The following is a 22,889-nucleotide window of genomic DNA, read 5'->3' on the forward strand; positions in this document are numbered from 1 at the left end:
ACCGCAGTCAGAAAAAAAATCACATCCATATCAACATTTTTATCACCCCCGGGGCTGTCGATTTGGTCAAAAAATGAAAATTCTAAAAGTTCCTGTTTTTCTGCTTTAAACTCTAGGTACACATCCAAAATGTATTACTGAGTTGAAAGAAGTGGATTCTGGTGCATGGTTTTGAAACCGCAGTCAGAAAAAAAATCACATCCATATCAACATTTTTATCACCCCCGGGGCTGTCATTTTGGTCAAAAAATGAAAATTCTAAAAGTTCCGGTTTTTCTGCTTTAAACTCTAGGTACACATCCAAAATGTATTACTGAGTTGAAAGAAGTGGATTCTGGTGCATGGTTTTGAAACCGCAGTCAGAAAAAAAATCACATCCATATCAACATTTTTATCACCCCCGGGGCTGTCATTTTGGTCAAAAAATGAAAATTCTAAAAGTTCCTGTTTTTCTGCTTTAAACTCTAGGTACACATCCAAAATGTATTACTGAGTTGAAAGAAGTGGATTCTGGTGCATGGTTTTGAAACCGCAGTCAGAAAAAAAATCACATCCATATCAACATTTTTATTACCCCCGGGTCTGTCGTTTTGTTCAAAAAATGAAAATTCTAAAAGTTCCTGTTTTTCTGCTTTAAACTCTAGGTACACATCCAAAATGTATTACTGAGTTGAAAGAAGTGGATTCTGGTGCATGGTTTTGAAACCGCAGTCAGAAAAAAAATCACATCCATATCAACATTTTTATTACCCCCGGGGCTGTCGTTTTGGTCAAAAAATGAAAATTCTAAAAGTTCCTGTTTTTCTGCTTTAAACTCTAGGTACACATCCAAAATGTATTACTGAGTTGAAAGAAGTGGATTCTGGTGCATGGTTTTGAAACCGCAGTCAGAAAAAAAATCACATCCATATCAACATTTTTATCACCCCCGGGGCTGTCGTTTTGGTCAAAAAATGAAAATTCTAAAAGTTCCTGTTTTTCTGCTTTAAACTCTAGGTACACATCCAAAATGTATTACTGAGTTGAAAGAAGTGGATTCTGGTGCATGGTTTTGAAACCGCAGTCAGAAAAAAATTCACATCCATATCAACATTTTTATCACCCCCCGGGTCTGTCGTTTTGTTCAAAAAATGAAAATTCTAAAAGTTCCTGTTTTTCTGCTTTAAACTCTAGGTACACATCCAAAATGTATTACTGAGTTGAAAGAAGTGGATTCTGGTTCATGGTTTTGAAACCGCAGTCAGAAAAAAAATCACATCCATATCAACATTTTTATAAACCCCGGCCGGGGCTGTCGTTTTGGTCAAAAAATGAAAATTCTAAAAGTTCCTGTTTTTCTGCTTTAAACTCTAGGTACACATCCAAAATGTATTATTGAGTTGAAAGAAGTGGATTCTGGTGCATGGTTTTGAAACCGCAGTCAGAAAAAAAATCACATCCATATCAACATTTTTATCACCCCCGGGGCTGTCGATTTGGTCAAAAAATGAAAATTCTAAAAGTTCCTGTTTTTCTGCTTTAAACTCTAGGTACACATCCAAAATGTATTACTGAGTTGAAAGAAGTGGATTCTGGTGCATGGTTTTGAAACCGCAGTCAGAAAAAAAATCACATCCATATCAACATTTTTATCACCCCCGGGGCTGTCGTTTTGGTCAAAAAATGAAAATTCTAAAAGTTCCGGTTTTTCTGCTTTAAACTCTAGGTACACATCCAAAATGTATTACTGAGTTGAAAGAAGTGGATTCTGGTGCATGGTTTTGAAACCGCAGTCAGAAAAAAAATCACATCCATATCAACATTTTTATCACCCCCGGGGCTGTCATTTTGGTCAAAAAATGAAAATTCTAAAAGTTCCTGTTTTTCTGCTTTAAACTCTAGGTACACATCCAAAAGGTATTACTGAGTTGAAAGAAGTGGATTCTGGTGCATGGTTTTGAAACCGCAGTCAGAAAAAAAATCACATTCATATCAACATTTTTATCACCCTATTTAAGCTGTCGTTTTGGTCAAAAAATGAAAATTCTAAAAGTTCCTGTTTTTCTGCTTTAAACTCTAGGTACACATCCAAAATGTATTACTGAGTTGAAAGAAGTGGATTCTGGTGCATGGTTTTGAAACCGCAGTCAGAAAAAAATTCACATCCATATCAACATTTTTATCACCCCCGGGTCTGTCGTTTTGTTCAAAAAATGAAAATTCTAAAAGTTCCTGTTTTTCTGCTTTAAACTCTAGGTACACATCCAAAATGTATTACTGAGTTGAAAGAAGTGGATTCTGGTGCATGGTTTTGAAACCGCAGTCAGAAAAAAAATCACATCCATATCAACATTTTTATCACCCCCGGGGCTGTCGTTTTGGTCAAAAAATGAAAATTCTAAAAGTTCCTGTTTTTCTGCTTTAAACTCGGTACACATCCAAAATGTATTACTGAGTTGAAAGAAGTGGATTCTGGTGCATGGTTTTGAAACCGCAGTCAGAAAAAAAATCACATCCATATCAACATTTTTATCACCCCCGGGGCTGTCGTTTTGGTCAAAAAATGAAAATTCTAAAAGTTCCTGTTTTTCTGCTTTAAACTCTAGGTACACATCCAAAATGTATTACTGAGTTTAAAGAAGTGGATTCTGGTGCATGGTTTTGAAACCGCAGTCAGAAAAAAAATCACATCCATATCAACATTTTTATCACCCCCGGGGCTGTCGTTTTGGTCAAAAAATGAAAATTCTAAAAGTTCCTGTTTTTCTGCTTTAAACTCTAGGTACACATCCAAAATGTATTACTGAGTTGAAAGAAGTGGATTCTGGTGCATGGTTTTGAAACCGCAGTCAGAAAAAAAATCACATCCATATCAACATTTTTATCACCCCCGGGGCTGTCGTTTTGGTCAAAAAATGAAAATTCTAAAAGTTCCTGTTTTTCTGCTTTAAACTCTAGGTACACATCCAAAATGTATTACTGAGTTGAAAGAAGTGGATTCTGGTGCATGGTTTTGAAACCGCAGTCAGAAAAAAAATCACATCCATATCAACATTTTTATCACCCCCGGGGCTGTCGTTTTGGTCAAAAAAATGAAAATTCTAAAAGTTCCGGTTTTTCTGCTTTAAACTCTAGGTACACATCCAAAATGTATTACTGAGTTGAAAGAAGTGGATTCTGGTGCATGGTTTTGAAACCGCAGTCAGAAAAAAAATCACATTCATATCAACATTTTTATCACCCTATTTAAGCTGTCGTTTTGGTAAAAAATGAAAATTCTAAAAGTTCCTGTTTTTCTGCTTTAAACTCTAGGTACACATCCAAAATGTATTACTGAGTTGAAAGAAGTGGATTCTGGTGCATGGTTTTGAAACCGCAGTCAGAAAAAAAATCACATCCATATGAACATTTTTATCAATCCCGGGGCTATCGTTTTGGTCAAAAAATGAAAATTCTAAAAGTTCCGGTTTTTCTGCTTTAAACTCTAGGTACACATCCAAAATGTATTACTGAGTTGAAAGAAGTGGATTCTGGTGCATGGTTTTGAAACCGCAGTCAGAAAAAAAATCACATCCATATCAACTTTTTTATCACCCCCGGGGCTGTCATTTTGGTCAAAAAATGAAAATTCTAAAAGTTCCTGTTTTTCTGCTTTAAACTCTAGGTACACATCCAAAATGTATTACTGAGTTGAAAGAAGTGGATTCTGGTGCATGGTTTTGAAACCGCAGTCAGAAAAAAAATCATATTCATATCAACATTTTTATCACCCCCGGGGCTGTCGTTTTGGTCAAAAAATGAAAATTCTAAAAGTTCCGGTTTTTCTGGTTTAAACTCTAGGTACACATCCAAAATGTATTACTGAGTTGAAAGAAGTGGATTCTGGTGCATGGTTTTGAAACCACAGTCAGAAAAAAAATCACATCCATATCAACATTTTTATCACCCCCGGGGCTGTCATTTTGGTCAAAAAATGAAAATTCTAAAAGTTCCTGTTTTTCTGCTTTAAACTCTAGGTACACATCCAAAATGTATTACTGAGTTGAAAGAAGTGGATTCTGGTGCATGGTTTTGAAACCGCAGTCAGAAAAAAAATCACATTCATATCAACATTTTTATCACCCTATTTAAGCTGTCGTTTTGGTAAAAAAATGAAAATTCTAAAAGTTCCTGTTTTTCTGCTTTAAACTCTAGGTACACATCCAAAATGTATTACTGAGTTGAAAGAAGTGGATTCTGGTGCATGGTTTTGAAACCGCAGTCAGAAAAAAAATCACATCCATATCAACATTTTTATCACCCCCGGGGCTGTCGTTTTGGTCAAAAAATGAAAATTCTAAAAGTTCCGGTTTTTCTGCTTTAAACTCTAGGTACACATCCAAAATGTATTACTGAGTTGAAAGAAGTGGATTCTGGTGCATGGTTTTGAAACCGCAGTCAGAAAAAAAATCACATCCATATCAACATTTTTATCACCCCCCGGGTCTGTCGTTTTGGTCAAAAAATGAAAATTCTAAAAGTTCCTGTTTTTCTGCTTTAAACTCTAGGTACACATCCAAAATGTATTACTGAGTTGAAAGAAGTGGATTCTGGTTCATGGTTTTGAAACCGCAGTCAGAAAAAAAATCACATCCATATCAACATTTTTATAACCCCCGGGGCTGTCGTTTTGGTCAAAAAATGAAAATTCTAAAAGTTCCTGTTTTTCTGCTTTAAACTCTAGGTACACATCCAAAATGTATTATTGAGTTGAAAGAAGTGGATTCTGGTGCATGGTTTTGAAACCGCAGTCAGAAAAAAAATCACATCCATATCAACATTTTTATCACCCCCGGTGCTGTCGATTTGGTCAAAAAATGAAAATTCTAAAAGTTCCTGTTTTTCTGCTTTAAACTCTAGGTACACATCCAAAATGTATTACTGAGTTGAAAGAAGTGGATTCTGGTGCATGGTTTTGAAACCGCAGTCAGAAAAAAAATCACATCCATATCAACATTTTTATCACCCCCGGGGCTGTCATTTTGGTCAAAAAATGAAAATTCTAAAAGTTCCTGTTTTTCTGCTTTAAACTCTAGGTACACATCCAAAATGTATTACTGAGTTGAAAGAAGTGGATTCTGGTGCATGGTTTTGAAACCGCAGTCAGAAAAAAAATCACATCCATATCAACATTTTTATTACCCCCGGGTCTGTCGTTTTGGTCAAAAAATGAAAATTCTAAAAGTTCCTGTTTTTCTGCTTTAAACTCTAGGTACACATCCAAAATGTATTACTGAGTTGAAAGAAGTGGATTCTGGTGCATGGTTTTGAAACCGCAGTCAGAAAAAAAATCACATCCATATCAACATTTTTATCACCCCCGGGGCTGTCGTTTTGGTCAAAAAATGAAAATTCTAAAAGTTCCTGTTTTTCTGCTTTAAACTCTAGGTACACATCCAAAATGTATTACTGAGTTGAAAGAAGTGGATTCTGGTGCATGGTTTTGAAACCGCAGTCAGAAAAAAAATCACATCCATATCAACATTTTTATCACCCCCGGGGCTGTCGTTTTGGTCAAAAAATGAAAATTCTAAAAGTTCCTGTTTTTCTGCTTTAAACTCTAGGTACACATCCAAAATGTATTACTGAGTTGAAAGAAGTGGATTCTGGTGCATGGTTTTGAAACCGCAGTCAGAAAAAAATTCACATCCATATCAACATTTTTATCACCCCCGGGTCTGTCGTTTTGTTCAAAAAATGAAAATTCTAAAAGTTCCTGTTTTTCTGCTTTAAACTCTAGGTACACATCCAAAATGTATTACTTAGTTGAAAGAAGTGGATTCTGGTGCATGGTTTTGAAACCGCAGTCAGAAAAAAAATCACATCCATATCAACATTTTTATCACCCCCGGGGCTGTCGTTTTGGTCAAAAAATGAAAATTCTAAAAGTTCCTGTTTTTCTGCTTTAAACTCTAGGTACACATCCAAAATGTATTACTGAGTTGAAAGAAGTGGATTCTGGTGCATGGTTTTGAAACCGCAGTCAGAAAAAAAATCACATCCATATCAACATTTTTATCACCCCCGGGGCTGTCGTTTTGGTCAAAAAATGAAATGTCTAAAAGTTCCTGTTTTTCTGCTTTAAACTCTAGGTACACATCCAAAATGTATTACTGAGTTGAAAGAAGTGGATTCTGGTGCATGGTTTTGAAACCGCAGTCAGAAAAAAAATCACATTCATATCAACATTTTTATCACCCTATTTAAGCTGTCGTTTTGTTCAAAAAATGAAAATTCTAAAAGTTCCTGTTTTTCTGCTTTAAACTCTAGGTACACATCCAAAATGTATTACTGAGTTGAAAGAAGTGGATTCTGGTTCATGGTTTTGAAACCGCAGTCAGAAAAAAAATCACATCCATATCAACATTTTTATAACCCCCGGGGCTGTCGTTTTGGTCAAAAAATGAAAATTCTAAAAGTTCCTGTTTTTCTGCTTTAAACTCTAGGTACATATCCAAAATGTATTATTGAGTTGAAAGAAGTGGATTCTGGTGCATGGTTTTGAAACCGCAGTCAGAAAAAAAATCACATCCATATCAACATTATTATTACCCCGGGGCTGTCGATTTGGTCAAAAAATGAAAATTCTAAAAGTTCCTATTTTTCTGCTTTAAACTCTAGGTACACATCCAAAATGTATTACTGAGTTGAAAGAAGTGGATTCTGGTGCATGGTTTTGAAACCGCAGTCAGAAAAAAAATCACATCCATATCAACATTTTTATCACCCCCGGGGCTGTCGTTTTGGTCAAAAAATGAAAATTCTAAAAGTTCCGGTTTTTCTGCTTTAAACTCTAGGTACACATCCAAAATGTATTACTGAGTTGAAAGAAGTGGATTCTGGTGCATGGTTTTGAAACCGCAGTCAGAAAAAAAATCACATCCATATCAACATTTTTATAACCCCCGTGGCTGTCGTTTTGGTCAAAAAATGAAAATTCGAAAAGTTCCTGTTTTTCTGCTTTAAACTCTAGGTACACATCCAAAATGTATTACTGAGTTGAAAGAAGTGGATTCTGGTGCATGGTTTTGAAACCGCAGTCAGAAAAAAAATCACATCCATATCAACATTTTTATCACCCCCGGGGCTGTCGTTTTGGTCAAAAAATGAAAATTCTAAAAGTTCCTGTTTTTCTGCTTTAAACTCTAGGTACACATCCAAAATGTATTACTGAGTTGAAAGAAATGGATTCTGGTGCATGGTTTTGAAACCGCAGTCAGAAAAAAAATCACATCCATATCAACATTTTTATCACCCCCGGGGCTGTCGTTTTGGTCAAAAAATGAAAATTCTAAAAGTTCCGGTTTTTCTGCTTTAAACTCTAGGTACACATCCAAAATGTATTACTGAGTTGAAAGAAGTGGATTCTGGTGCATGGTTTTGAAACCGCAGTCAGAAAAAAAATCACATTCATATCAACATTTTTATCACCCCCGGGGCTGTCGTTTTGGTCAAAAAATGAAAATTCTAAAAGTTCCTGTTTTTCTGCTTTAAACTCTAGGTACACATCCAAAATGTATTACTGAGTTGAAAGAAGTGGATTCTGGTGCATGGTTTTGAAACCGCAGTCAGAAAAAAAATCACATCCATATCAACATTTTTATCACCCCCGGGGCTGTCGTTTTGGTCAAAAAATGAAATGTCTAAAAGTTCCTGTTTTTCTGCTTTAAACTCTAGGTACACATCCAAAATGTATTACTGAGTTGAAAGAAGTGGATTCTGGTTCATGGTTTTGAAACCGCAGTCAGAAAAAAAATCACATCCATATCAACATTTTTATAACCCCCGGGGCTGTCGTTTTGGTCAAAAAATGAAAATTCTAAAAGTTCCTGTTTTTCTGCTTTAAACTCTAGGTACATATCCAAAATGTATTATTGAGTTGAAAGAAGTGGATTCTGGTGCATGGTTTTGAAACCGCAGTCAGAAAAAAAATCACATCCATATCAACATTATTATTACCCCCGGGGCTGTCGATTTGGTCAAAAAGTGAAAATTCTAAAAGTTCCTATTTTTCTGCTTTAAACTCTAGGTACACCCCCAAAATGTATTACTGAGTTGAAAGAAGTGGATTCTGGTGCATGGTTTTGAAACCGCAGTCAGAAAAAAAAATCACATCCATATCAACATTTTTATCACCCATCGGGGCTGTCGTTTTGGTCAAAAAATGAAAATTCTAAAAGTTCCGGTTTTTCTGCTTTAAACTCTAGGTACACATCCAAAATGTATTACTGAGTTGAAAGAAGTGGATTCTGGTGCATGGTTTTGAAACCGCAGTCAGAAAAAAAATCACATCCATATCAACATTTTTATAACCCCCGGGGCTGTCGTTTTGGTCAAAAAATGAAAATTCGAAAAGTTCCTGTTTTTCTGCTTTAAACTCTAGGTACACATCCAAAATGTATTACTGAGTTGAAAGAAGTGGATTCTGGTGCATGGTTTTGAAACCGCAGTCAGAAAAAAAATCACATCCATATCAACATTTTTATCACCCCCGGGGCTGTTGTTTTGGTCAAAAAATGAAAATTCTAAAAGTTCCTGTTTTTCTGCTTTAAACTCTAGGTACACATCCAAAATGTATTACTGAGTTGAAAGAAGTGGATTCTGGTGCATGGTTTTGAAACCGCAGTCAGAAAAAAAATCACATCCATATCAACAATTTTATCACCCCCGGGGCTGTCGTTTTGGTCAAAAAATGAAAATTCTAAAAGTTCCGGTTTTTCTGCTTTAAACTCTAGGTACACATCCAAAATGTATTACTGAGTTGAAAGAAGTGGATTCTGGTGCATGGTTTTGAAACCGCAGTCAGAAAAAAAATCACATTCATATCAACATTTTTATCACCCCCGGGGCTGTCGTTTTGGTCAAAAAATGAAAATTCTAAAAGTTCCTGTTTTTCTGCTTTAAACTCTAGGTACACATCCAAAATGTATTACTGAGTTGAAAGAAGTGGATTCTGGTGCATGGTTTTGAAACCGCAGTCAGAAAAAAAATCACATCCATATCAACATTTTTATAACCCCCGGGGCTGTCGTTTTGGTCAAAAAATGAAAATTCTAAAAGTTCCTGTTTTTCTGCTTTAAACTCTAGGTACACATCCAAAATGTATTATTGAGTTGAAAGAAGTGGATTCTGGTGCATGGTTTTGAAACCGCAGTCAGAAAAAAAATCACATCCATATCAACATTTTTATCACCCCCGGGGCTGTCGTTTCGGTCAAAAAATGAAAATTCTAAAAGTTCCGGTTTTTCTGCTTTAAACTCTAGGTACACATCCAAAATGTATTACTGAGTTGAAAGAAGTGGATTCTGGTGCATGGTTTTGAAACCGCAGTCAGAAAAAAAATCACATCCATATCAACATTTTTATCACCCCCGGGGCTGTCGTTTTGGTCAAAAAATGAAAATTCTAAAAGTTCCGGTTTTTCTGCTTTAAACTCTAGGTACACATCCAAAATGTATTACTGAGTTGAAAGAAGGGGATTCTGGTGCATGGTTTTGAAACCGCAGTCAGAAAAAAAATCACATCCATATCAACATTTTTATCACCCCCGGGGCTGTCGTTTTGGTCAAAAAATGAAAATTCTAAAAGTTCCTGTTTTTCTGCTTTAAACTCTAGGTACACATCCAAAATGTATTACTGAGTTGAAAGAAGTGGATTCTGGTGCATAGTTTTGAAACCGCATTCAGAAAAAAAATCACATCCATATCAACATTTTTATCACCCCCGGGGCTGTCGTTTCGGTCAAAAAATGAAAATTCTAAAAGTTCCGGTTTTTCTGCTTTAAACTCTAGGTACACATCCAAAATGTATTACTGAGTTGAAAGAAGTGGATTCTGGTGCATGGTTTTGAAACCGCAGTCAGAAAAAAAATCACATCCATATCAACATTTTTATCACCCCCGGGGCTGTCGTTTTGGTCAAAAAATGAAAATTCTAAAAGTTCCTGTTTTTCTGCTTTAAACTCTAGGTACACATCCAAAATGTATTACTGAGTTGAAAGAAGTGGATTCTGGTGCATGGTTTTGAAACCGCAGTCAGAAAAAAAATCACATCCATATCAACATTTTTATCACCCCCGGGGCTGTCGTTTTGGTAAAAAAATGAAAATTCTAAAAGTTCCGGTTTTTCTGCTTTAAACTCTAGGTACACATCCAAAATGTATTACTGAGTTGAAAGAAGTGGATTCTGGTGCATGGTTTTGAAACCGCAGTCAGAAAAAAAATCACATTCATATCAACATTTTTATCACCCCCGGGGCTGTCGTTTTGGTCAAAAAATGAAAATTCTAAAAGTTCCGGTTTTTCTGCTTTAAACTCTAGATACACATCCAAAATGTATTACTGAGTTGAAAGAAGAGGATTCTGGTGCATGGTTTTGAAACCGCAGTCAGAAAAAAAATCACATCCATATCAACATTTTTATAACACTCGGGGCTGTCGTTTGGTCAAAAAATAAAAATTCTAAAAGTTCCAGTTTTTCTGCTTTAAACTCTAGGTACACATCCAAAATGTATTACTGAGTTGAAAGAAGTGGATTCTGGTGCATGGTTTTGAAACCGCAGTCAGAAAAAAAATCACATCCATATCAACATTTTTATAACCCCCGGGGCTGTCGTTTTGGTCAAAAAATGAAAATTCGAAAAGTTCCTGTTTTTCTGCTTTAAACTCTAGGTACACATCCAAAATGTATTACTGAGTTGAAAGAAGTGGATTCTGGTGCATGGTTTTGAAACCGCAGTCAGAAAAAAAATCACATCCATATCAACATTTTTATCACCCCCGGGGCTGTTGTTTTGGTCAAAAAATGAATATTCTAAAAGTTCCTGTTTTTCTGCTTTAAACTCTAGGTACACATCCAAAATGTATTACTGAGTTGAAAGAAGTGGATTCTGGTGCATGGTTTTGAAACCGCAGTCAGAAAAAAAATCACATCCATATCAACATTTTTATCACCCCCGGGGCTGTCGTTTTGGTCAAAAAATGAAAATTCTAAAAGTTCCGGTTTTTCTGCTTTAAACTCTAGGTACACATCCAAAATGTATTACTGAGTTGAAAGAAGTGGATTCTGGTGCATGGTTTTGAAACCGCAGTCAGAAAAAAAATCACATCCATATCAACATTTTTATCACCCCCGGGGCTGTTGTTTTGGTCAAAAAATGAAAATTCTAAAAGTTCCAGTTTTTCTGCTTTAAACTCTAGGTACACATCCAAAATGTATTACTGAGTTGAAAGAAGTGGATTCTGGTGCATGGTTTTGAAACCGCAGTCAGAAAAAAAATCACATCCATATCAACATTTTTATCACCCCCGGGGCTGTCGTTTTGGTCAAAAAATGAAAATTCTAAAAGTTCCGGTTTTTCTGCTTTAAACTCTAGGTACACATCCAAAATGTATTACTGAGTTGAAAGAAGTGGATTCTGGTGCATGGTTTTGAAACCGCAGTCAGAAAAAAAATCACATTCATATCAACATTTTTATCACCCCCGGGGCTGTCATTTTGGTCAAAAAATGAAAATTCTAAAAGTTCCGGTTTTTCTGCTTTAAACTCTAGATACACATCCAAAATGTATTACTGAGTTGAAAGAAGAGGATTCTGGTGCATGGTTTTGAAACCGCAGTCAGAAAAAAAATCACATCCATATCAACATTTTTATAACACTCGGGGCTGTCGTTTGGTCAAAAAATAAAAATTCTAAAAGTTCCGGTTTTTCTGCTTTAAACTCTAGGTACACATCCAAAATGTATTACTGAGTTGAAAGAAGTGGATTCTGGTGCATGGTTTTGAAACCGCAGTCAGAAAAAAAATCACATCCATATCAACATTTTTATAACCCCCGGGGCTGTCGTTTTGGTCAAAAAATGAAAATTCGAAAAGTTCCTGTTTTTCTGCTTTAAACTCTAGGTACACATCCAAAATGTATTACTGAGTTGAAAGAAGTGGATTCTGGTGCATGGTTTTGAAACCACAGTCAGAAAAAAAATCACATCCATATTAACATTTTTATCACCCCCGGGGCTGTTGTTTTGGTCAAAAAATGAATATTCTAAAAGTTCCTGTTTTTCTGCTTTAAACTCTAGGTACACATCCAAAATGTATTACTGAGTTGAAAGAAGTGGATTCTGGTGCATGGTTTTGAAACCGCAGTCAGAAAAAAAATCACATCCATATCAACATTTTTATCACCCCCGGGGCTGTCGTTTTGGTCAAAAAATGAAAATTCTAAAAGTTCCGGTTTTTCTGCTTTAAACTCTAGGTACACATCCAAAATGTATTACTGAGTTGAAAGAAGTGGATTCTGGTGCATGGTTTTGAAACCGCAGTCAGAAAAAAAATCACATTCATATCAACATTTTTATCACCCCCGGGGCTGTCGTTTTGGTCAAAAAATGAAAATTCTAAAAGTTCCGGTTTTTCTGCTTTAAACTCTAGGTACACATCCAAAATGTATTACTGAGTTGAAAGAAGTGGATTCTGGTGCATGGTTTTGAAACCGCAGTCAGAAAAAAAATCACATTCATATCAACATTTTTATCACCCCCGGGGCTGTCGTTTTGTTCAAAAAATGAAAATTCTAAAAGTTCCTGTTTTTCTGCTTTAAACTCTAGGTACACATCCAAAATGTATTACTGAGTTGAAAGAAGTGGAATCTGGTTCATGGTTTTGAAACCGCAGTCAGAAAAAAAATCACATCCATATCAACATTTTTATCACCCCCGGGGCTGTCGTTTTGGTCAAAAAATGAAAATTCTAAAAGTTCCTGTTTTTCTGCTTTAAACTCTAGGTACATATCCAAAATGTATTACTGAGTTGAAAGAAGTGGATTCTGGTGCATGGTTTTGAAACCGCAGTCAGAAAAAAATTCACATCCATATCAACATTTTTATCATCCCCGGGTCTGTCGTTTTGTTCAAAAAATGAAAATTCTAAAAGTTCCGGTTTTTCTGCTTTAAACTCTAGGTACACATCCAAAATGTATTACTGAGTTGAAAGAAGTGGATTCTGGTGCATGGTTTTGAAACCGCAGTCAGAAAAAAAATCACATCCATATCAACAATTTTATCACCCCCGGGGCTGTCGTTTTGGTCAAAAAATGAAAATTCTAAAAGTTCCTGTTTTTCTGCTTTAAACTCTAGGTACACATCCAAAATGTATTACTGAGTTGAAAGAAGTGGATTCTGGTGCATGGTTTTGAAACCGCAGTCAGAAAAAAATTCACATCCATATCAACATTTTTATCATCCCCGGGTCTGTCGTTTTGTTCAAAAAATGAAAATTCTAAAAGTTCCTGTTTTTCTGCTTTAAACTCTAGGTACACATCCAAAATGTATTACTGAGTTGAAAGAAGTGGATTCTGGTGCATGGTTTTGAAACCGCAGTCAGAAAAAAAATCACATCCATATCAACAATTTTATCACCCCCGGGGCTGTCATTTTGGTCAAAAAATGAAAATTCTAAAAGTTCCGGTTTTTCTGCTTTAAACTCTAGGTACACATCCAAAATGTATTACTGAGTTGAAAGAAGTGGATTCTGGTGCATGGTTTTGAAACCGCAGCCAGAAAAAAAATCACATCCATATCAACATTTTTATCACCCCCGGGGCTGTCGTTTTGGTCAAAAAATGAAAATTCTAAAAGTTCCAGTTTTTCTGCTTTAAACTCTAGGTACACATCCAAAATGTATTACTGAGTTGAAAGAAGTGGATTCTGGTGCATGGTTTTGAAACCGCAGTCAGAAAAAAAATCACATCCATATCAACATTTTTATCACCCCCGGGGCTGTTGTTTTGGTCAAAAAATGAAAATTCTAAAAGTTCCTGTTTTTCTGCTTTAAACTCTAGGTACACATCCAAAATGTATTACTGAGTTGAAAGAAGTGGATTCTGGTGCATGGTTTTGAAACCGCAGTCAGAAAAAAAATCACATCCATATCAACAATTTTATCACCCCCGGGGCTGTCATTTTGGTCAAAAAATGAAAATTCTAAAAGTTCCGGTTTTTCTGCTTTAAACTCTAGGTACACATCCAAAATGTATTACTGAGTTGAAAGAAGTGGATTCTGGTGCATGGTTTTGAAACCGCAGCCAGAAAAAAAATCACATCCATATCAACATTTTTATCACCCCCGGGGCTGTCGTTTTGGTCAAAAAATGAAAATTCTAAAAGTTCCAGTTTTTCTGCTTTAAACTCTAGGTACACATCCAAAATGTATTACTGAGTTGAAAGAAGTGGATTCTGGTGCATGGTTTTGAAACCGCAGTCAGAAAAAAAATCACATCCATATCAACATTTTTATCACCCCCGGGTCTGTCGTTTTGTTCAAAAAATGAAAATTCTAAAAGTTCCTGTTTTTCTGCTTTAAACTCTAGGTACACATCCAAAATGTATTACTGAGTTGAAAGAAGTGGATTCTGGTGCATGGTTTTGAAACCGCAGTCAGAAAAAAAATCACATCCATATCAACATTTTTATCACCCCCGGGGCTGTCGTTTTGGTCAAAAAATGAAAATTCTAAAAGTTCCTGTTTTTCTGCTTTAAACTCTAGGTACACATCCAAAATGTATTACTGAGTTGAAAGAAGTGGATTCTGGTGCATGGTTTTGAAACCGCAGTCAGAAAAAAAATCACATTCATATCAACATTTTTATCACCCTATTTAAGCTGTCGTTTTGTTCAAAAAATGAAAATTCTAAAAGTTCCTGTTTTTCTGCTTTAAACTCTAGGTACACATCCAAAATGTATTACTGAGTTGAAAGAAGTGGATTCTGGTGCATGGTTTTGAAACCGCAGTCAGAAAAAAAATCACATCCATATCAACATTTTTATCAACCCGGGGCTGTCGTTTTGGTAAAAAAATGAAAATTCTAAAAGTTCCGGTTTTTCTGCTTTAAACTCTAGGTACACATCCAAAATGTATTACTGAGTTGAAAGAAGTGGATTCTGGTGCATGGTTTTGAAACCGCAGTCAGAAAAAAAATCACATTCATATCAACATTTTTATCACCCCCGGGGCTGTCGTTTTGGTCAAAAAATGAAAATTCTAAAAGTTCCGGTTTTTCTGCTTTAAACTCTAGGTACACATCCAAAATGTATTACTGAGTTGAAAGAAGTGGATTCTGGTGCATGGTTTTGAAACCGCAGTCAGAAAAAAAATCACATCCATATCAACATTTTTATCACCCCCGGGTCTGTCGTTTTGTTCAAAAAATGAAAATTCTAAAAGTTCCTGTTTTTCTGCTTTAAACTCTAGGTACACATCCAAAATGTATTACTGAGTTGAAAGAAGTGGATTCTGGTGCATGGTTTTGAAACCGCAGTCAGAAAAAAAATCACATCCATATCAACATTTTTATCACCCCCGGGGCTGTCGTTTTGGTCAAAAAATGAAAATTCTAAAAGTTCCGGTTTTTCTGCTTTAAACTCTAGGTACACATCCAAAATGTATTACTGAGTTGAAAGAAGTGGATTCTGGTGCATGGTTTTGAAACCGCAGTCAGAAAAAAAATCACATTCATATCAACATTTTTATCACCCTATTTAAGCTGTCGTTTTGTTCAAAAAATGAAAATTCTAAAAGTTCCTGTTTTTCTGCTTTAAACTCTAGGTACACATCCAAAATGTATTACTGAGTTGAAAGAAGTGGATTCTGGTGCATGGTTTTGAAACCGCAGTCAGAAAAAAAATCACATCCATATCAACATTTTTATCACCCCGGGGCTGTCGTTTTGGTAAAAAAATGAAAATTCTAAAAGTTCCGGTTTTTCTGCTTTAAACTCTAGGTACACATCCAAAATGTATTACTGAGTTGAAAGAAGTGGATTCTGGTGCATGGTTTTGAAACCGCAGTCAGAAAAAAAATCACATTCATATCAACATTTTTATCACCCCCGGGGCTGTCGTTTTGGTCAAAAAATGAAAATTCTAAAAGTTCCGGTTTTTCTGCTTTAAACTCTAGGTACACATCCAAAATGTATTACTGAGTTGAAAGAAGTGGATTCTGGTGCATGGTTTTGAAACCGCAGTCAGAAAAAAAATCACATTCATATCAACATTTTTATCACCCCCGGGGCTGTCGTTTTGGTCAAAAAATGAAAATTCTAAAAGTTCCTGTTTTTCTGCTTTAAACTCTAGGTACACATCCAAAATGTATTACTGAGTTGAAAGAAGTGGATTCTGGTGCATGGTTTTGAAACCGCAGTCAGAAAAAAAATCACATTCATATCAACATTTTTATCACCCTATTTAAGCTGTCGTTTTGTTCAAAAAATGAAAATTCTAAAAGTTCCTGTTTTTCTGCTTTAAACTCTAGGTACACATCCAAAATGTATTACTGAGTTGAAAGAAGTGGATTCTGGTGCATGGTTTTGAAACCGCAGTCAGAAAAAAAATCACATCCATATCAACATTTTTATCACCCCGGGGCTGTCGTTTTGGTAAAAAAATGAAAATTCTAAAATTTCCTGTTTTTCTGCTTTAAACTCTAGGTACACATCCAAAATGTATTACTGAGTTGAAAGAAGTGGATTCTGGTTCATGGTTTTGAAACCGCAGTCAGAAAAAAAATCACATCCATATCAACATTTTTATAACCCCCGGGGCTGTCGTTTTGGTCAAAAAATGAAAATTCTAAAAGTTCCTGTTTTTCTGCTTTAAACTCTAGGTACACATCCAAAATGTATTACTGAGTTGAAAGAAGTGGATTCTGGTGCATGGTTTTGAAACCGCAGTCAGAAAAAAAATCACATTCATATCAACATTTTAATTACCCCCGGGGCTGTCGTTTTGGTCAAAAAATGAAAATTCTAAAAGTTCCTATTTTTCTGCTTTAAACTCTAGGTACACATCCAAAATGTATTACTGAGTTGAAAGAAGTGGATTCTGGTGCATGGTTTTGAAACCGCAGTCAGAAAAAAAATCACATTCATATCAACATTTTTATCACCCCCGGGTCTGTCGTTTTGTTCAAAAAATGAAAATTCTAAAAGTTCCTGTTTTTCTGCTTTAAACTCTAGGTACACATCCAAAATGTATTACTGAGTTGAAAGAAGTGGATTCTGGTGCATGGTTTTGAAACCGCAGTCAGAAAAAAAATCACATCCATATCAACAATTTTATCACCCCCGGGGCTGTCATTTTGGTCAAAAAATGAAAATTCTAAAAGTTCCGGTTTTTCTGCTTTAAACTCTAGGTACACATCCAAAATGTATTACTGAGTTGAAAGAAGTGGATTCTGGTGCATGGTTTTGAAACCGCAGCCAGAAAAAAAATCACATCCATATCAACATTTTTATCACCCCCGGGGCTGTTGTTTTGGTCAAAAAATGAAAATTCTAAAAGTTCCTGTTTTTCTGCTTTAAACTCTAGGTACACATCCAAAATGTATTACTGAGTTGAAAGAAGTGGATTCTGGTGCATGGTTTTGAAACCGCAGTCAGAAAAAAAATCACATCCATATCAACATTTTTATCACCCACGGGGCTGTCGTTTTGGTAAAAAAATGAAAATTCTAAAAGTTCCGGTTTTTCTGCTTTAAACTCTAGGTACACATCCAAAATGTATTACTGAGTTGAAAGAAGTGGATTCTGGTGCATGGTTTTGAAACCGCAGTCAGAAAAAAAATCACATCCATATCAACATTTTTATCACCCCCGGGGCTGTCGTTTTGGACAAAAAATGAAAATTCTAAAAGTTCCTGTTTTTCTGCTTTAAACTCTAGGTACACATCCAAAATGTATTACTGAGTTGAAAGAAGTGGATTCTGGTGCATGGTTTTGAAACCGCAGTCAGAAAAAAATTCACATCCATATCAACATTTTTATCACCCCCGGGGCTGTCGTTTTGGTCAAAAAATGAAAATTCTAAAAGTTCCTGTTTTTCTGCTTTAAACTCTAGGTACACATCCAAAATGTATTACTGAGTTGAAAGAAGTGGATTCTGGTGCATGGTTTTGAAACCGCAGTCAGAAAAAAAATCACATCCATATCAACATTTTTATCACCCCCGGGGCTGTCGTTTTGGTCAAAAAATGAAAATTCTAAAAGTTCCGGTTTTTCTGCTTTAAACTCTAGGTACACATCCAAAATGTATTACTGAGTTGAAAGAAGTGGATTCTGGTGCATGGTTTTGAAACCGCAGTCAGAAAAAAAATCACATCCATATCAACATTTTTATCACCCCTGGGGCTGTCGTTTTGGTCAAAAAATGAAAATTCTAAAAGTTCCTGTTTTTCTGCTTTAAACTCTAGGTACACATCCAAAATGTATTACTGAGTTGAAAGAAGTGGATTCTGGTGCATGGTTTTGAAACCGCAGTCAGAAAAAAAATCACATCCATATCAACATTTTTATCACCCCCGGGGCTATCGTTTTGGTCAAAAAATGAAAATTCTAAAAGTTCCGGTTTTTCTGCTTTAAACTCTAGGTACACATCCAAAATGTATTACTGAGTTGAAAGAAGTGGATTCTGGTGCATGGTTTTGAAACCGCAGTCAGAAAAAAAATCACATCCATATCAGCATTTTTATCACCCCCGGGGCTGTCATTTTGGTCAAAAAATGAAAATTCTAAAAGTTCCGGTTTTTCTGCTTTAAACTCTAGGTACACATCCAAAATGTATTACTGAGTTGAAAGAAGTGGATTCTGGTGCATGGTTTTGAAACCGCAGTCAGAAAAAAAAATCACATCCATATCAACATTTTTATCAAACACGGGGCTGTTGTTTTGGTCAAAAAATGAAAATTCTAAAAGTTCCTGTTTTTCTGCTTTAAACTCTAGGTACACATCCAAAATGTATTACTGAGTTGAAAGAAGTGGATTCTGGTGCATGGTTTTGAAATCGCAGTCAGAAAAAAAATCACATCCATATCAACATTTTTATCACCCACGGGGCTGTTGTTTTGGTCAAAAAATGAAAATTCTAAAAGTTCCTGTTTTTCTGCTTTAAACTCTAGGTACACATCCAAAATGTATTACTGAGTTGAAAGAAGTGGATTCTGGTGCATGGTTTTGAAACCGCAGTCAGAAAAAAAATCACATCAATATCAACATTTTTATCACCCCCGGGGCTGTCGTTTTGGTCAAAAAATGAAAATTCTAAAAGTTCCTGTTTTTCTGCTTTAAACTCTAGGTACACATCCAAAATGTATTACTGAGTTGAAAGAAGTGGATTCTGGTGCATGGTTTTGAAACCGCAGTCAGAAAAAAAATCACATCCATATCAACATTTTTATCACCCCCGGGGCTGTCGTTTTGGTAAAAAAATGAAAATTCTAAAAGTTCCGGTTTTTCTGCTTTAAACTCTAGGTACACATCCAAAATGTATTACTGAGTTGAAAGAAGTGGATTCTGGTGCATGGTTTTGAAACCGCAGTCAGAAAAAAAATCACATCCATATCAACATTTTTATCACCCCCGGGGCTGTCGTTTTGGTCAAAAATGAAAATTCTAAAAGTTCCTGTTTTTCTGCTTTAAACTCTAGGTACACATCCAAAATGTATTACTGAGTTGAAAGAAGTGGATTCTGGTGCATGGTTTTGAAACTGCAGTCAGAAAAAAATTCACATCCATATCTACATTTTTATCACCCCCGGGTCTGTCGTTTTGTTCAAAAAATGAAAATTCTAAAAGTTCCTGTTTTTCTGCTTTAAACTCTAGGTACACATCCAAAATGTATTACTGAGTTGAAAGAAGTGGATTCTGGTGCATGGTTTTGAAACCGCAGTCAGAAAAAAAATCACATTCATATCAACATTTTTATCACCCTATTTAAGCTGTCGTTTTGGTAAAAAAATGAAAATTCTAAAAGTTCCTGTTTTACTGCTTTAAACTCTAGGTACACATCCAAAATGTATTACTGAGTTGAAAAAAGTGGATTCTGGTGCATGGTTTTGAAACCGCAGTCAGAAAAAAAATCACATCCAAATCAACATTTTTATCACCCCCGGGGCTATCGTTTTGGTCAAAAAATGAAAATTCTAAAAGTTCCGGTTTTTCTGCTTTAAACTCTAGGTACACATCCAAAATGTATTACTGAGTTGAAAGAAGTGGATTCTGGTGCATGGTTTTGAAACCGCAGTCAGAAAAAAAATCACATCCATATCAACATTTTTATCACCCCCGGGGCTGTCATTTTGGTCAAAAAATGAAAATTCTAAAAGTTCCTGTTTTTCTGCTTTAAACTCTAGGTACACATCCAAAATGTATTACTGAGTTGAAAGAAGTGGATTCTGGTGCATGGTTTTGAAACCGCAGTCAGAAAAAAAATCACATCCATATCAACATTTTTATCACCCACGGGGCTGTTGTTTTGGTCAAAAAATGAAAATTCTAAAAGTTCCTGTTTTTCTGCTTTAAACTCTAGGTACACATCCAAAATGTATTACTGAGTTGAAAGAAGTGGATTCTGGTGCATGGTTTTGAAACCGCAGTCAGAAAAAAAATCACATCAATATCAACATTTTTATCACCCCCGGGGCTGTCGTTTTGGTCAAAAAATGAAAATTCTAAAAGTTCCTGTTTTTCTGCTTTAAACTCTAGGTACACATCCAAAATGTATTACTGAGTTGAAAGAAGTGGATTCTGGTGCATGGTTTTGAAACCGCAGTCAGAAAAAAAATCACATCCATATCAACATTTTTATCACCCCCGGGGCTGTCGTTTTGTTCAAAAAATGAAAATTCTAAAAGTTCCTGTTTTTCTGCTTTAAACTCTAGGTACACATCCAAAATGTATTATTGAGTTGAAAGAAGTGGATTCTGGTGCATGGTTTTGAAACCGCAGTCAGAAAAAAATTCACATCCATATCAACATTTTTATCATCCCCGGGTCTGTCGTTTTGGTCAAAAAATGAAAATTCTAAAAGTTCCTGTTTTTCTGCTTTAAACTCTAGGTACACATCCAAAATGTATTACTGAGTTGAAAGAAGTGGATTCTGGTGCATGGTTTTGAAACCGCAGTCAGAAAAAAATTCACATCCATATCAACATTTTTATCACCCCCGGGTCTGTCGTTTTGTTCAAAAAATGAAAATTCTAAAAGTTCCTGTTTTTCTGCTTTAAACTCTAGGTACACATCCAAAATGTATTACTGAGTTGAAAGAAGTGGATTCTGGTGCATGGTTTTGAAACCGCAGTCAGAAAAAAAATCACATCCATATCAACATTTTTATTACCCCCGGGGCTGTCGTTTTGGTCAAAAAATGAAAATTCTAAAAGTTCCGGTTTTTCTGCTTTAAACTCTAGGTACACATCCAAAATGTATTACTGAGTTGAAAGAAGTGGATTCTGGTGCATGGTTTTGAAACCGCAGTCAGAAAAAAAATCACATTCATATCAACATTTTTATCACCCTATTTAAGCTGTCGTTTTGGTAAAAAAATGAAAATTCTAAAAGTTCCTGTTTTTCTGCTTTAAACTCTAGGTACACATCCAAAATGTATTACTGAGTTGAAAGAAGTGGATTCTGGTGCATGGTTTTGAAACCGCAGTCAGAAAAAAAATCACATCCATATCAACATTTTTATCACCCACGGGGCTGTTGTTTTGTTCAAAAAATTAAAATTCTAAAAGTTCCTGTTTTTCTGCTTTAAACTCTAGGTACACATCCAAAATGTATTACTGAGTTGAAAGAAGTGGATTCTGGTGCATGGTTTTGAAACCGCAGTCAGAAAAAAAATCACATCCATATCAACAATTTTATCACCCCCGGGGCTGTCATTTTGGTAAAAAAATGAAAATTCTAAAAGTTCCGGTTTTTCTGCTTTAAACTCTAGGTACACATCCAAAATGTATTACTGAGTTGAAAGAAGTGGATTCTGGTGCATGGTTTTGAAACCGCAGTCAGAAAAAAATTCACATCCATATCAACATTTTTATCATCCCCGGGTCTGTCGTTTTGTTCAAAAAATGAAAATTCTAAAAGTTCCTGTTTTTCTGCTTTAAACTCTAGGTACACATCCAAAATGTATTACTGAGTTGAAAGAAGTGGATTCTGGTGCATGGTTTTGAAACCGCAGTCAGAAAAAAAATCACATCCATATCAACATTTTTATCACCCCCGGGGCTGTCGTTTTGGTCAAAAAATGAAAATTCTAAAAGTTCCTGTTTTTCTGCTTTAAACTCTAGGTACACATCCAAAATGTATTACTGAGTTGAAAGAAGTGGATTCTGGTGCATGGTTTTGAAACCGCAGTCAGAAAAAAATTCACATCCATATCAACATTTTTATCACCCCCGGGTCTGTCGTTTTGTTCAAAAAATGAAAATTCTAAAAGTTCCTGTTTTTCTGCTTTAAACTCTAGGTACACATCCAAAATGTATTACTGAGTTGAAAGAAGTGGATTCTGGTGCATGGTTTTGAAACCGCAGTCAGAAAAAAAATCACATCCATATCAACATTTTTATCACCCCCGGGGCTGTCGTTTTGGTCAAAAAATGAAAATTCTAAAAGTTCCGGTTTTTCTGCTTTAAACTCTAGGTACACATCCAAAATGTATTACTGAGTTGAAAGAAGTGGATTCTGGTGCATGGTTTTGAAACCGCAGTCAGAAAAAAAATCACATTCATATCAACATTTTTATCACCCTATTTAAGCTGTCGTTTTGGTAAAAAAATGAAAATTCTAAAAGTTCCTGTTTTTCTGCTTTAAACTCTAGGTACACATCCAAAATGTATTACTGAGTTGAAAGAAGTGGATTCTGGTGCATGGTTTTGAAACCGCAGTCAGAAAAAAAATCACATCCATATCAACATTTTTATCACCCCCGGGGCTGTTGTTTTGTTCAAAAAATTAAAATTCTAAAAGTTCCTGTTTTTCTGCTTTAAACTCTAGGTACACATCCAAAATGTATTACTGAGTTGAAAGAAGTGGATTCTGGTGC

The sequence above is a fragment of the Crinia signifera genome, chromosome 7, assembly GCF_055691185.1.
Source record: "Crinia signifera chromosome 7, ASM5569118v1, whole genome shotgun sequence".
Classification (NCBI taxonomy): Eukaryota; Metazoa; Chordata; class Amphibia; order Anura; family Myobatrachidae; genus Crinia; species Crinia signifera.